This window comes from Solanum dulcamara, chromosome 12 (genome assembly GCF_947179165.1).
Source record: "Solanum dulcamara chromosome 12, daSolDulc1.2, whole genome shotgun sequence".
NCBI lineage: Eukaryota > Viridiplantae > Streptophyta > Magnoliopsida > Solanales > Solanaceae > Solanum > Solanum dulcamara.
In genome coordinates, this window is record NC_077248.1 from 20843678 (window position 1) to 20860527 (window position 16850).

Consider the following 16850-nt stretch of genomic DNA (forward strand, 5'->3'; position numbering starts at 1 on the left):
CCGAGTCCAAAGATTTCCAATCGATTAAGTTTTCAAATGAGTTAGTATAAGGATCAACTTCAAACGACCATATCTCCTAGAATTTAATGAACTGGGTGGAATAAGACCAACCAAATTAAAGGTCTTTGAGTCTTCTTTCCAACACCACTAAGATAGAAATTTTTGGAGTTTGGAGGCAAAAATTATGACCATTTTAGTACAGACTAGTACTGCAGGAATTTCAGGCCTGGGCGATCTCTGCAGGAAATTTAAGCTTGGCGCTCCAGTGGCGCCCGGCGCCACTATAGCGCCAGAAAACAGTCTCAGTAGTTTGGTCCTTGGCGCGATGCGCCACTATTAGATGTGCAGGGTTTTAAGCCTATTTTGGCTTGGCGCTGCAGTGGCGCGACGCGCCACTATAGCGCCAGCAAGATTTTTGCCCAGTTTTCCAGATTTTTGAAGAGGGGCAACTTGGACTTTTTCCCTAATTATATATACCCTCACTTGGAACGTTTTGGGATCATTTTTCAGTCCCCTCACCTCCCAAAAACCCTAATCTTCATCCCCTCTTCTCTTCTAAACATCTCCAACAAGAAATTCTCCCAAAAGCTCAAGGATTCAAGATCTTCAAGTCATGTCTTTGGTTTTCGGTGGGATGTTCTTCATTTTCAGGTATGTAAGGCTAACCTAAAATATGGATTGAGTTCTTCCATATGCCCATAGATGTGTTGGATAGAAGTAGTGAAAGATTTGAACCTTCTATGAAAGTTTTTCTTGAAATTTCCTAAACTATAGAATATTACTAAAATGTGTTAATGATGTTCTTGAGTTGACTTTGTTGAGAGTATGGATTCATGTATTCATTCACATGAACTCAAGATGAGATTTCCTTTTGGTCATAATTTATCTTGAGGATGAGATTGATAATTTTTATGTATAATAAAAATAATATTATTTTTATAGTGAAATGAAGTATTCTTTTACTTGAGTTTGATGAAATTGATTTTGAGTTATATGAGAATTGGGATAGTTATGAATGTGAATGGCTTAAAAAGAAATGAAATATTAGTAGAGCTAGAATGTCACTTTTGTTTCTATTAATGGAATATAGAATTAAATAAGGATTTTGGAGCAAGATGTTTGATGATGGTGTAAATGATGATGTTGATAGTTATGTGAATGACGATGTTGATAATGATGTGAATGATGATGTTTGATAATGATGTGGATGATGATGTTTGATAATGACGTGAATGATGATGTTTGATAATGATGTGAATGATGATGTTTTGATGATGGTGTGAGTGATGATGTGAACGGTGGTTATTTAACATATGTAGAATGATTGGTGAAGAGATTATGTTGATGAGGAGGTTGTGTGATGAAGTGGATTGGAGTATAATGTGATTATGTAATATGTGATTTGCATAATTTGATTTGATTGGAGTCTTATGAACATTTTGAAAATAAATGATCTTTTGAGACAGAGTTTTAAATAAATAATTTGTGAACATTTTTGCATAAACTATTTATACACTATTTTTGAGTTTAAAGAATGATTATTTTCACCTATGATTTAAAAAGAATTTAAGCATGACTTGAGTTTGAGAAGTCTTTTATTTATTTTTGAACATGAGCATTTTGAGTATAAATGAGTTGAGCATTTTTACTTTAAAATGTCGATTTTTAAGATTGAGTTGAGATTGTATAAATTTTAAAGAGAAGAGTTTGATGATTTGAGATGAGTCGATTTGAAAGAAGTTCCAATGAGGACAGATTTGATTTGAATTTTGAAAAGAGTCTAATAAGACTAAATGAGTTGATTTAAAAGAGTCAAATGAGACTAAATGAGTTGATTTGAAAGAGTCCAATGAGACTAAATGAGTATTTTGAATATTTTACTCACTTGATAGATATGAGCATATTGAGTCTTGGGAGGAGTATCGAGCACCGAATTGGGTAAGAGTATAGTTCATACTCAAACCAATAAACTACGTCGCCAATGTAGGAGAAAATTGAATCGTTAAAGTCGGATGTTTCCCTATTTTATTATCTTGAAATGATAGGACTTGATTGATTGATGGAACCATCATTGGTTGATTCGTTCATACCCTGGCAAAGTATGAACGGACGTGGCAACAACGTCGACTTGTTGTACTATCACTTGCTCATATGGTGATGGTTGTCGGTTAGAGAAACTCCCAAATTGAGTAGATTGTGCATGATATGATTGGTTTGATTGTGATTGTAGATGATTGAGTTGAATCGTAAAACATTGCATAATTTAATTTGCATATTTATTGAGTTGAGTCCTTTGAGTTGATTGTTGAGTTGATTATATATGATCGGATTGGATTAGATGATATGTGATTGGATTGTGTACGATTGGGTCAGATTAGATGATATGTGATGGATTGGATTAGATGATATGTGATTGGGTTGAATAGAATGGTATGTGATTAGATCGGATCGGATTATATATGATTGGGTTGGATTGGATCGTATATGACCGGATTGAACCGATTGTATATGATTGGATTTGAACTGTATTGTACATGATTAGATTGGATTGGATTGTATGGTGTGTGATTGGTCTTTGTCTAAAATGTATTCTTACTTTAGACTTATGATACTTTGATTGAGTCTCACTTATCTTTCTAATTTGAGATAATTAAACCGATGTTATTCTTCCTTGAGGTATATTTCATTCTACTATATTACATACTCGTACATTCTATATACTGATGTCTATTTGGACCTGCATCATTTCATGATGCAGTGATAGGTTTAAGAGATCATCAATAGAAGCACCATTAAGGATCTATTCACACTCAGTGTATTGGTGAGTCCTTCCCTACATTCGGAGGACACCGCTTATGTTATTCTTGCGTCTTGTTAGCTTTTTTCATTTTGATTTGAGGTAGCCATGAACATGTCATTGGCACCAATTAGATAGTAGTGATAGAGGATTCATAGACTAGATAGTGATGGGTCGATTGAATATTTTATTTCCTTGAAATTATTCTTGTCAAACTATTTTAATAAAAAAGATTGAAGTTTGATTTGTTAGCCCATCGCCTTTCTTTCTTGAGTTAGATTGTTGATTTGGGATTTGTCCACCAAATATTCTCTTTATCTTAAGTCTTCCCCTGATTGAATGAATAAACGGATGTGTGATCTGGCTATGTGGTTCTCTTGGGAGCCATAAATGGTTCCTGAGTGCCGGTCACGTCTAGGGTACCCTCTCGGCGCATGACACATACAAGGCTTTAAAAGGAGCCATTTGGATGCTAGAGTGATAACTTAATTATTGTAGGCAAACTCAATCAATGGTAAATGTTCATCCCAACTGCCTTTAAGACCAATCACACATGTTCTCAGCATATCCTCCAAAGTTTGAATCGTTCTTTTGTCTTGTCTATCGGTTTGAGGATGGAAAATGGTACTTAGTTTAACTCTAGTACCAAGACCCTTTGGGAATGACTTCCTAAAATATGAAATGAATTGAGTACCTCTATCTAATATGATCGACAAAAGAATACCATGAAGTTTCACAAGTTCACGAATGTACAACTTAACATAATCTTTGGCACCATAAGATATCTTAACCAGTAGAAAATATGTCGATTTAGTCATTTCATCCACAATGACCCAAATAGAATCATGTTGTCTCCTAGTATGAGGCAAACCCCGTATAAAGTCCATATTCACATTTTCCCACTTCTAAGTAAGAATGTCAATGTCTTGATCTAAACCTCCCAGTTTATGATGCTTAATTTTAACTTGTTGACAATTAGGACACTTAGCCACAAACTTTGTTGGGTCCTTCTTTGTGTCATTCGACCAATACACTTCCCTCAAATCATGATACATCTTTGTGGATCCCAGATGAATTCAATACCATGAACTATGGGCCTTATTCAATATCAACAATCTTAATCCATCAACATTAGGAACACACAAATGACCTTGGTAACGTAGTACCCCATCTCCCCTTTGGGAGAAAGTCTCAATGGCTTTTTTGGCAACCGACTTCTTCAATTCAACCAACAATGGATCATTTTATTGCTTGGCCTTAATATCTGCTACAAGAGACAATTCTGAGCCATTATGTACAAGAACACCTCCATCAATGGAGTCGACCAAACGCACACCTAAATGTGCCAATTTATGAACATATTTGACCAAATCCTTCTTACCTTCCTCAATATATGCAATACTACCCATGGACAATCAGCTAAGAGCATCGACTATAATGTTTGTCTTACCCGGATGGTACAATACACTCATGTCATAGTCTTTTAGGAGTTGAAGCCACCTCCATTGTCTAAGGTTCAAGTCCCTTTGGCTAAACACATATTGAAAACTTTTATGGTCAGTTAACACATCAACATGCATCCCATAAAGATAGTGACACCATATTTTCAAAGCAAACACAACCGCCGCAAGCTCAAGACCATGGGTTGGGTAATTTTGTTCATGCATTTTGAGTTGCCTAGAAGCATAGTCTATAAACTTACCATGTTGCATCAAAATACAACCCAAACCAATATGCGAGGCATCACAATAAACCATAAAACCATTTAAACCTTTAGGCAATGTCAAAATAAGAGCTAACGTAAGACAATCCTTCAATATTTGGAAACTCTTCTCATACTTACCCGACCATTGAAATTTCACCTTCTTTTGGGTCAACTTGGTCAAAGGTAAAGCGATAGAAGAAAACCCTTCAACAAACGTTCTATAGTATCTGACTAAGCTCAAAAATCTTCTAATGTCCAAATGAGATAATGGTCTAGGCCAATTCTTAACCACCTCCATTTTATTTGGATCTACTTTAATACCATCACCAGACACCACATAAACAAGAAATGCAGCTTTCCTTAGCCAAAATTTGCACTTATTAAACTTAGCAAATAGTTGCTTGTCACTCAATGATTGCAATACAATTCTCAAGTGATCTATATGATCCTCCTTATTCTGAGTGTAATTCAAAATTTCATCAATAAATACCACTACAAACATGTCCAAGTATGGCTTGAAAATACGATTCATCAAATCCATGGAAGTAGCGGGAGCATTAGACAAACCAAACGATATTACTACGAATTCAAAATAACCATACCTTCCTCAAAACTCATTTTAGGAATATCACACTCCCTTACCCTTAATTAATGATAACCAGAATGGAGATCAATCTTAGAGAAGTAACTCGCTCCTTGTAATTGATCAAACTAGTTATCTATCATCGGAATTGGATATTTTTTCTTTATGGTGACCTTATTCGATTATTGGTGGTCTATGCACATTTGGAGTGACCCATATTTCTCCCTAACAAACAATATGGGAGAACCCCATGGTGAACTACTTGTCCTTATAAAACTCTTATCTAATAAATCCTTCAATTGCTCTTTCAACTCCTTAAGTTCTGTTGGAGCCATACAGTAAGGAGGAATAGATATAGGTTGAGTATCGGGAAGGAAATCTATGTCAAATTCAATTTCTCTTTCGATAGGAACACTGGGCAAGTCATCTGGAAAACACATTAGGAAATTCATTAACTATAGGGATCGTCTCAAGAGTGGGAGTTTCAGAATCAACATCCCTAACTCGCACAATATGATAAATGCACCATTTGGAAATTATTTTTCGGTTCTTAAGACATGAGATGAATCGACCTTAACCACCAAATCATTACCTTTCCATTCAAGAATAGTCTCATAAGGAAAGTGAAACTTAACCACACGAGTCCTACAACATATAGATGCATAAGCAGCATATAACCAATCCATACCAGGAATGATGCCAAAATTGATCATTTCTAGTTCAACAAGATCACATGGAATAACTTTATACAAGACCGACATGGGATAAATTTTATAAACTCTCTTAGCTAGTACTGAGTCACTAATGGGAGTATAAACAAAAAAGTCTTCTAATAGCATTTCGGAGCACACATCAAATCTCAAAGACAGGTAAGGAGTAACAAATGACAAATTGGAACAAATATTAACCAATGTATGAACATCAATGTTAAAGACCTGTAACATACTCGTGAACACATCAGGAGTCTCATCCACATCTTGCCTAGCATGAAGAACATAGAATCGGTTATTGTATTGGCTAACCTTAGGTTGAGCTTGGGAATCTTGTTGTATTTGGCCTCCTTGTGGACGACCTTCTCCACTCTTGTGGGAAACATAAGGGCACTCGGATTGCTTATGGCCCATATTGCCACATTTTTAACAAGCACCCGTTCCCATCAAGTATTTCCCTTTATGATTATTTCTACACTTTTGCACACTAAGGAAAATAAGGGCTACTAGCATTCACACCTCCTCCTTCTTGAGCTTTAGAGTATAGCATCCTATCCTTAGAAAACTTCTTCCCTGAACCATGGCCTTGTTGATAGAGGCCATTACTACCACCATTGGTCCTAGTATTAGAGAACCCATCTTCATACCGATTTGCCCTCTTAGAGTCCCTTATTCTCATCTCCTTAAGTTTTTCTCCTTTAATTTATTCGGTGAAAGTCATAAGCTAAGATATGTTCATCTCTTTCACAATCATGGAAGCATGACATTCCTTAGCAGCAAAATCGGATACCCTCAATATGAATTGACTCAATCGGGCACGTGGATCGGCAACCAATAAAGGAGCATACTTGGATATCTTAGTAAACTTGAGGGCATAGTCCCTCATTCCCTTATCGAAGATTAATAAACTCCAACACCTTAGCTTCCCTTAGCTCAAGAGGTAAAAAGTGATCAAGGAAAGCGAGTTTGAAGGCTTCCCATTCAATAGGACCTTCATCTACCCTTTATATCTTCCATTGGGTGTACTATACTTGTGCAACACTCTTAAGTTGACAGGACCTTTAAATCCACTTTCTCTTCAGACAACACCCCCATAATGATCACTATCTTGTAGACCTCATCTATGAATTCTTGAGGTTCCTCATCAACCTTTGAGCCATAAAACTCAGAAGGGTTCATTATGAAATAGTCCCTCACTCTTGAGGCCGGAGTAGGAACATTAGGAGGAGCTGCAACCTCTTAGTTGGCTACCACTTGGGCTAGCATAGTAATGGCGGTCCAAAACTCAATATTAGTTACTTGGTCAGGTAGGGACCATTGTCTTGAGGAGCTGGGGGAATTATGGCTTCATTAGCATTCTTTCCCCTTGGAAATGGTGGTCTTCTTTGAGGTATGGTTTCTAAAAATTGCAAGGGAAGAATGTTAGGTAAAAGAAGTCTTAGACCACACACTCTACCGCATGACATAGATCATGAAATAAGTGAGAATTCCTAAAATGTATCATAGCTTCCTATTCATAGGTATGACGTACTTCACAACCATGAATACACCAATCTAAACCATCTAGTCTCAAGAAACTCTCTCAAAAAAAACCTAGGGTTTCTCTTCTTTATCAAAAACCCTAAGGCTTTCAAGTCAAAAATTCATGGTACGAAGAGAAACTTTTCATACAAAGATTTTCCAAGTTAGTCCACTCTAAGAAATTCATAAGATAATTTCTTCTCTCGAGATCAAGCATCGAGGTTCCAAGATCAAATGTTTCCTCCAAGAAAACTATTATTTTTCGAGTTTTGATTGTAACATCAATCTTCCAAGTATGTAAGCTAATCATAGCATTGGATTAAGTTCTTCCACGTGCCCTACATCTAAATTCTATCATTAAATAGTTGAGTTGAGTTTTAGCCCTAGTTTCTTGAGTTCTTGAATCAATTATTATCCCCATTGAGTTTTGCATATAAATTACATTGTGTTTTTGTACATACTACAATATTTCTTGATGAGTTTCTTGAGTTGAGTCTTGTTGAGAGTATGGATTCATATTTGCATTCACATGAACACTAATTGAGATATCATTTATATTTTATGCATTGATGGAGTTTTTTTTGAATGATTTGTGAACGTTTTGCATTAATTATTTTATGCACTATTTTGAGTTTAAAGAATGACTATTTTCATCTTTGATTGAAAAAGGGTTTGATCATGAGTTGAGTTTGAGAAGTCTTTTAATTATTATTTTGAGCATGAGTTTGAGAAATCCCTTAATTCTTATATTGATCATGAGTATTTTAAGTATAAACGAGTTGAACATTATTACATTAAAACATCTATTTAGAGATTGAGTTGACTTGTTTCATAAACCCTGATAGCATATTGATGGATATTAAATGTATATGATTAAGGATCGAGTCTAGAGCCTTGAATTTATGAATGCATGATCGTGATTGGGATGTGATCATGATTATAGTATTGATGAACTTGATAGTCCTTTAATTTTCCTATTTAACCTAAGTGAATGATTTTCACCTGAATGTTGTCAGAAATAATTGTCCAAACTTCTCTTAAATAAATGATTGAGAAATTGATTGGTTGAAATGAATAGAATTGATGAACTGATAAGAGTCCATTTGAGACTTCTTTATTTGGTTTGATTTGGATTGGTTGTCTTATGAGCTTTGAGTATTGGGAGGAGTATCGAGCACCAAATTGGATAAGATTAAGTAATAACTCAAACCCAATAACTACGTCGCCAAACATAGGAGATGATTAAACCGTTAAGTCGGATGTTTCCTAATTTTATTATCCTGACATGATAGGACTTGATTAGTTTTGGATCCACGATTGGTTGATTCTTTCTTACCTTGGCAAGGTATTAAACGGACATGGCAACAACGTTGACTTGCTATACTATCACTGGCTTATAAGTGATGATTGTCGGATAAAAAAAACTCCCATATAGGTCTTCATAGTACTCGGATTGGATTGGATTGTATATGATTGATCTCTCTCTAAATCTTATTTTGTTTAGAGTTAGGACATCTTGATTGAGTTGTTCACCTTCCCTATTTGAGATCTCTGAACTGATTTAATTCTACCTTGATGTAAGTTTCCTTTTAGCTATATTACATACTCGTACATTCAATGTACTAACATCATTTAACCTGCATCATTTTATGATGCAAATACAGGTATTAGAGATCCTCAACAGGCGCATCATTGAAGATCATTTCTACTCTCAGCTTTTGGTAATTCCTCCTTGAATTCGGAGGCACTCTTTAGTTATTATATTTTATTTTGAGTATTTTCTTTGGGATAGCCATGAGCTTGGAACCTTTTTGATAGTGATAGAGGCTTCATTGATAGATAGATGATAGTGTCGAGTAGATATTTTGGTTTTCAAATCTATCCGTATGATATGGAGTTGATTTGAGATTTGTTTTAAATACATTATTCTTCTCGAAATATTGATTTTTAAACCCACTTGAATGTATTTTAAATTCATTTTGAATCTTCCGCTGAGCGATTAAATGTGTGATCGAAACAAGTGGTTCACTTGGAGACCATTAATGATCTTCGAGTGTTGGTCATGCCTTGGGTACCCTCTCGGGGATTGACAGTAAATCAAGATGTATTCCATGAATACCACCATAAATGTATCGAGGTAGGGTTTGAACACCCTATTCATTAGATCCATAAACATCATCGGTGCATTCGTCAGTCCAAACAACATCACCAAAAACGCAAAGTGACCATATATTGTTTGAAATTTTGTCTTAGAAATGTCACACTCCTTTACCCTTAGTTGATGATAGCCATACTGGAGATCAATTTTTGCGAAATGACTTTCCCCTTGTAATTGGTCGAATAAATCATCTATCCTAGGAATCAGGTATTTATTTTCTTGTTTAATTTTTGATAGTCTATGCACATCCGAAGTGACCTATCCTTCTTCCTCACAAACAACACGGGAGCACCCATGGTGAAATGCTTGGCCTTATAAATTCTTTTTCCAACAAGTCCTTTAGTTGTTCTTTTAACTCCTTTAATTCCACCGGAGCCATTCAGTATGGAGGAATACAGATAGGTTAGACATCGACGAGAATATCAATACCAAATCAACATCACTTTTAGAAGGGACACCAAAAAGGTCATTGGGAAAGACATCGAAAAATTTATTAACCATGAGAACCGACTCTATAGAAGGACTTTCGGAGTCGACATCCTTAACACTCACAATGTGGTATATGAAACCCTTAGCAATCAACTTTTGGTCTTTAAGACAAGAAATTAATCTACCCTTAACTACCGAATCATGACCTTTCCATTCAAGAATAGACTCATTTAGCAATTGAAACTTGACTCTACGAGTTCTACAATCTATAGAAGCATAAGCCGCATACAACCTATCCATCCCAAGAATAACATCAAAATATACTATGTCAAGCTCAATGAGATCACAAGGAATAACTTTGTGAAAGATAGAAATGTGATAATTTTTATAGACCTTTCTAGCAGCAACCGACTCACTAATGGGGGTAGACACCAAATAGAGTTCTAATAATATTTCGGGTAACACATTAAACCTTTAACAAGAAATGGGGTAACAAATAACAAATTGTCACCCGTGTTTAATAATACATACACATCAAAATCAAAAATCTTTAACATACCGGTAACAACATTGGGCGCTTCTTCAAATTCTTGTCTCCCATGCAAGGCATAAAATCGGTTGGTGCTTTGTCCACTCCCTTGAGCTTGTTGACCATGAGCAATTTATCCTTGAGGCCTACCACCACTACCTCTAGTATCTCTAACTTGGTGACCCAGTTTACCACACTTGAAGCATGCATTGGAGCCGGCTAAGCATTCTTCTTTGTGAGTTTTCCCACATTTCTTACAAGCGGGGAAACCTTGAACACCCATATTCTCCCTTGGAACTATTGGATTATCACGCTTTTCATTGTTGAACCTTGGCGGAGGAGTATTGTTGGAACTTTGCCCCATGAATCTTTACCCACTTTGGCCCTTTCCACCACCACTATAATCGAACTTTTGGTGAGTGAACCCTCCACCGTCAACTCTAGCCTTTTTGAACTCTCTTGATCTCTCCCTCAACTTCTCTTCCTCAATTTGTTCCACATATGTCATGAGTCGGGAGATGTCCATATCTTTGACCAACGTGACCTTCTTGCATTCTTTGGACACCAAACTAGAAAATCGGAGATGAATTTGCTCATCCTTACCCTTGGATTGGAGACCATGAAAGGAGCATACTTAGACAATTTAGTGAATTTGAGGGCATACTCCTTCACACTCATGCCCCCTTGGTGAAGGTTGATGAACTCTTAAATCTTTGACTCCCTTAGCTCCAAAGGAAAGAAGCAATCTATGAAGGCACCCTTAAACTCTTCCCACTCTACGGGTCCCATATCTTCACCCCTCTCAACAAATCATTTCTCATACCGAACCCCTGCTACACCCTTGAGCTGATAGGCTACTAGCTCAGCCTTTTCATTTGGAGGTACTCCCATAATAAGCACAATTCGATAAACTTCCTCAATAAACTCCATTGGGTCCTCATCTACTTTGGAACCATCATATTTGGGTGGATTCATCCTCTTGAAGTCTCAAATCCTAGAAGTCGAAGTAGGCACTTAAGGCAGAGGAGTAGCAACACCTTTATTAGCCTTGTTGTCTACGGCTTGGGCCAATAAGGTAATGATGTTTCGGAACTCCGCATGTGTAGCTTTTTCATCATAATGTGAAGCCTCAGGAACCAGAGAAATTTGGTACTTATAGAGCTAACTATCTTGGAGGCATTATCTAGAGAGAACAAAATAAATCATTAGTTAGAGGAAGTCTTAGAACAACTCTAAAGCACAATATGAATCATGAAAGAAAGGGAAACTTTCCTAAACGCCTTATAATATCCTATTCATAATTGTGGCGTGCTTCACAACTATGAACAAGAATACATTTGACATAGTATGTTGGACTCCGAGGACCATTTAAAACCTCTGGCTCTGATACCAAGATTTTTCACAACCCAAACCTAGGGCCTAGATGTGACACGGCGAATGAAGAGCTCGAAGGTACCTCATGCAATCCTCTTAGCATTCATTTAGACTTCATAGGTAATGATGATGAAAAATAAGTGGAAATAAGAGGGGAAAATAGGACTAAGAAACATCATAGAATAAGAGTCATTATCAGCCTTAGATCATCATACACTTGTGTACAAACAATTGAAAATATAGTAAAATTAGGTGAGTTCTATTGAATTCAACTTTCAAACATTCTTAGAAAGTCATGGTAAAACATGGTGGGTTTAGCCAATTCAACTTCAAATCATTAAAATTATGCTAGCATGCATCAGAGTAATGGAATATACCAATTTGAAACGTACTTGAAACAACCCACCAATTCACTTTAAAACCCTTTCATGCATTCATAAAAAGACCTTTGATAAATCAACTATTCTATAAAATTAAGAGCCAATATAAGATAAAATAGGTAAATAAACTTCAAATACTCAATAATATATGAATTTGGATTCATGATATGAAAACCCATAAAATTCACAATTGAAGTTGAGCTACTAAGTTAGAAAATACTTGAGCTTTGCAGGTGGAAGAACCCATGAATAAAGACTCACATACCTTGGTGAATTTGAACTTGAGATTGGAGGAGGAGACTTGATCTTTCTTAAGAAAACCCTAGAATTTTTCTTGTGAGGAATAAGACCTTGAGAGAAGCTTTGGGACGGAAGGGTTTTGTGAATTCTAGACTTAGTGTGACAATGAGGGGTTTGGGATAGCTTAGGGTCATTTGATAGAGTAGATTTTAGCTCCAAAATGACCACACCTGACTTATAAAACATAGGAAAGGACCAAAATGTCCTTTTTAAAACTTGTCAAAACTGATCCTACAACTAGTCCTTACGAATCGTAGGAACTTCTAAGACTCGTAAGAAGGACTTGTCCTACAGGTTCTGAGAAAATCTTGTGGACTAGGTCTCTGAAGTTTCTCTACAACTCATTCTTAAGATTCATCGACTAGATTATGAGTCGTAGAATCGAGTCATTCTGCAGGGTTTGAACAACCTGCAATTCTGGGTCTCTAAAGTTTCTTGATGAGTCATTTCTACAACTCACAATACTTTCTATGAGTTGTAACTTGAATCGTAGGCTCACTTTCTCCTTTAGCCAAATTTCCAACCTAAACATCACATCTACAAGTGAGTCATACGACTAATAGAAGCACCTATGACTCACAGGTTGAGTTGTAGAAGCTCATACAGGGTATATTCCTTCGTTTCAACTTTTCGATCTACGGGGTCTTACTGCTTGTATCTTGCTTCAAGTATCCAAACATTGAAGAACTCTATAAAATATTGTCCACAACCTAATTTTTGCATGTTGTATCTAAATAAGTTTTGACCATGTTTTGTAAGGATACTTGTTCAATAAATCTTGCCCAACCTCTTCATTAATTTTCTTGATCTATTCAAGATGGTCTTCAAACTCTTCTAAAAATGAGGAACATGCAGCCTACCAAAATAACTTTTTCAGCTCACCTTTACCCCATCTTTTACTCCAATTTGCCTCAAATGTCTTGCACAAAATATTTGATCTGCTTCCAGTAAAACTATCCTTACTACATCAAGCAAGGTATGGATATCAAATGAAAATAACTAAATTAAATGAAGGCATCAATTCAAATGAATCAGTAGTATTAAATGAATTGCAACTTAGTAGTATAAGTGTTTAATATTACCTTTCACATATATGATATGAATGTAACTACTTCACTATTTTAAAGATCAAGTGAATGCTACAACTGTTGTATAAATCAAGTCCAAGTCCTTTTAGTCTCTTTGTCTACCACATCCCAAGTTAGAGGGTAGAAACATTTCATATTGTTTGACCGACTTCAACCAATACCAGACCCTTAGCTTTTCCTTAAGGAATATATCATCTAACCCAATAAATAGTCTTAATCCTGCCTTAAAATCCAGCTTTAATGCCTTGAAGCAAATATACATCTTAAGAAATTTTCTCCTACCATAAGATAGTGTCTCCTTAGACAAGTTAATCACAATATCAAACCCTGGATTGTAACTCCTCAATTCAATAAAATAATGTTATGATCCGCCACTTGATCTTGAAGAAGGGGAAGAACCTAGAGTCTTGAAGAGGTTTGTAGAAGACTCTAGATTCTTGTATAATATTATAGAGAAGTCTTGAAAGACATAGAGTCCTCTAGAATTCTCTAGAGTGTGTAGAAAATTCTAGAGTAGGGACTTTTTTGTAAATATAGAAGGACTTGTATAACAATTTTTTATTTATACTTAATCCCCTTAGGAGTAGTATAAATAGAGGGGGAATTCATTTGTAACAATCCATCTAAAAATCAAGCATTCTTCCAAGCAATACAAAGCCTTCTTCATAAAAGCTCTCTTGTCTTTCTTATAATCTAGCGTTCCCTTAGCGATCTAGTCCCAAAAGGATTACTTGAGCTTGCAAGATCATAAAAGATTCATGGGTAAGTTGTCAAGTGCCGCACGGAGGTCTTAGTTAAATTCTAAGTCTGTGACAATGTGGTATTAGAGCAATATTCTATTAAGGGAAATGACAAGTGAGGGAGACATCAATTCCATTACCGCCCCAACATCAAGCAAGATATTGGAAAGAAGCATCGCAAGGAAAAGAAGAACTCTAAGAGAAATGAGGAGGTGACGCTCGAGGCTACACCAAGAGAGGCTTTAACATCCTATTTACCCTCGTCTACCGTGGTAAGTGACAATGAGTAAGGTGAGGAGCCCGAGGAAGTCACGCCCGACATGGAGTGGATCGCAAAGGTTGGATGCTGTCCGGTAGGCTGTAGAGATATTGGGAAAGTGTTTAAACAAGTTCGACGACAAGTTCAAGTCTCTAGAGGAATTCACCCTTGAGGAAAATGACGACATCCGGATGGAGTTGGATGTGGGAAAATCGGCCGAGTATGAAATGAAGAGGTAATCACTTCCTTGGAGTGTTGGCTCATGGATGCGCTAAGCACGATAGAGACCATAAAGACCGAGATGGCAGCTTTCAAGGGAGACATAGAAGCGGGGAGATGCGTGACGTCTAGCGCAGATAAGGAGGCCAAGATTAAGGCTCCCAAGCCACCTATGTTCAAAGGTGCCCGTGATGCACAAGAGGTGGAAAACTTCCTTTGGCACTTGGAGAATTACTTCAAGTGTAACAAAGTGAAGAATGACGAAATGAGAATTAACACAGCTGTGCTATATCTCTCGGAGATGGCCATATTTTGGTGGAAGAGCAAGGAGTTCTAGATTGAGAAGGGTCTATGCACCATCAACACTAAGGAGCAGTTCTGGGAAGATTTTAAGAAGACTTTCTTCCCCAATAATGTCATCTATGAGGCCAAATGCAAGTTTCGGGAATTGAAGCAAACGGGTAGCATACGGACCTATGTGAAGAAGTTCACTACCCTTACGCTTCAAATCCCCAACTTCACGGATGAAGACATACTCTTCCACTTCATGTATGGGCTGCAAAGTTGGGCCAAGATGGAGTTGGAGCTACGCCAAGTTAGCACCATCGATGAGGCCATCACCCAAGTCGAAGCCCTGATAGACTTTAGGCATGACAGGCATGACAGGAGCAAGGGAAAAAAAGCAAGGAGTAGTCATGCCAAGGTGGGGGAGATCGTAACAAGGGAAAGGAGTAACACCCTCCCACCAAGATCTATGATGCCAATAAGTTCGACGGTAAGAAGTTTGGCCACTCATATACCCTCCATACCGGATGGCTCCACCAGAGTTAGAAGAGATGAAGAAGCAGTTGAAGGAGCTCCTTGAAGATGGTCATATCCGTCCATCCAAGGCACCTTATGGCGCATCGATTTTATTTCAAAAGAAGAAGGATGGCTTGTTGCGCCTATGCATAGACTACTAGGCACTCAACAAGGTGAGTGTGAAGAACAAGTATCCCATCCCGCTCATTGCCGAATTGTTTGATAGACTTGGACAGGCCAAGTACTTCACCAAGGTGGATCTAAGGAAGGGCTACTACCAGGTATGCATAACGGAGGGAGATGAACTAAAGACAATATGTATGATGAGATACGAAGCTTACGAGTGGTTGGTGATGCCCTTCAGCTTAACCAATGCACTCGCCACCTTTTGCACACTAATGAGCAAGATCTTCCACCCTTACTTGGATTAGTTTGTGGTAGTCTACTTGGATGACATAGTCATCTATAGCAACACCTTGGAGGAGCATGTGGAGAATTTGAAGAAAGTGTTTCAAGTCTTGCACAAGAATAAGGTCTTCATCAAGCAAGAGAAGTGCGAGTTTGCCCAACATAAAGTGCACTTCTTGGGACATGTTATCAGCCAGGGAGAATTACAGATAGATAAGGCAAAAGTTTGGGCCATCAAAGAGTGGGAGACGCCCACAAAATTAACCAAACTTAGATCTTTTCTTGGACTTGCTAACTATTACCGCAAGTTTATAAGTGCCTACTCCGCCAAAGCCGCTCCACTTACCAAGCTACTGAAGATGAATAAGCCATGGGTTTGGAGCGAGGAGTGCAAGAAGGCCTTTAAAGACCATAAGATTGTTGTGACAGAGGAGTCGTTCCTAGCATTGCCTGACTTATCCAAGACATTTGAAGTTCACACGGATGACTCTGAGTATGCCATTGGGGGAGTATTGATGCAAGAGAGGTACCCTATTAGCTTCGAGAGCCACAAGCCGAACGAGACAGAATAACGGTGGTGACTATTATCTATTGCCTACACACGTGGAGGCACTACCTACTTGGCTCCAAGTTCTTGGTCAAGACCGATAATGTGGCCACTAGCTACTTAAAATCACAAAAAAAGCTCATGCCAAAGCAAGCTAGGTGGCAGGACTTCTTGGCCAAGTTCGACTATGAACTGGAGTACAAGCCAGTCAAAGGCAATGTTGTGGCCGATGCCTTAAGCAGAAAGTTTGAATTGGATGCCATCACTACAGCATGTTGTGCCATCTAAGATGCAATCAAGGT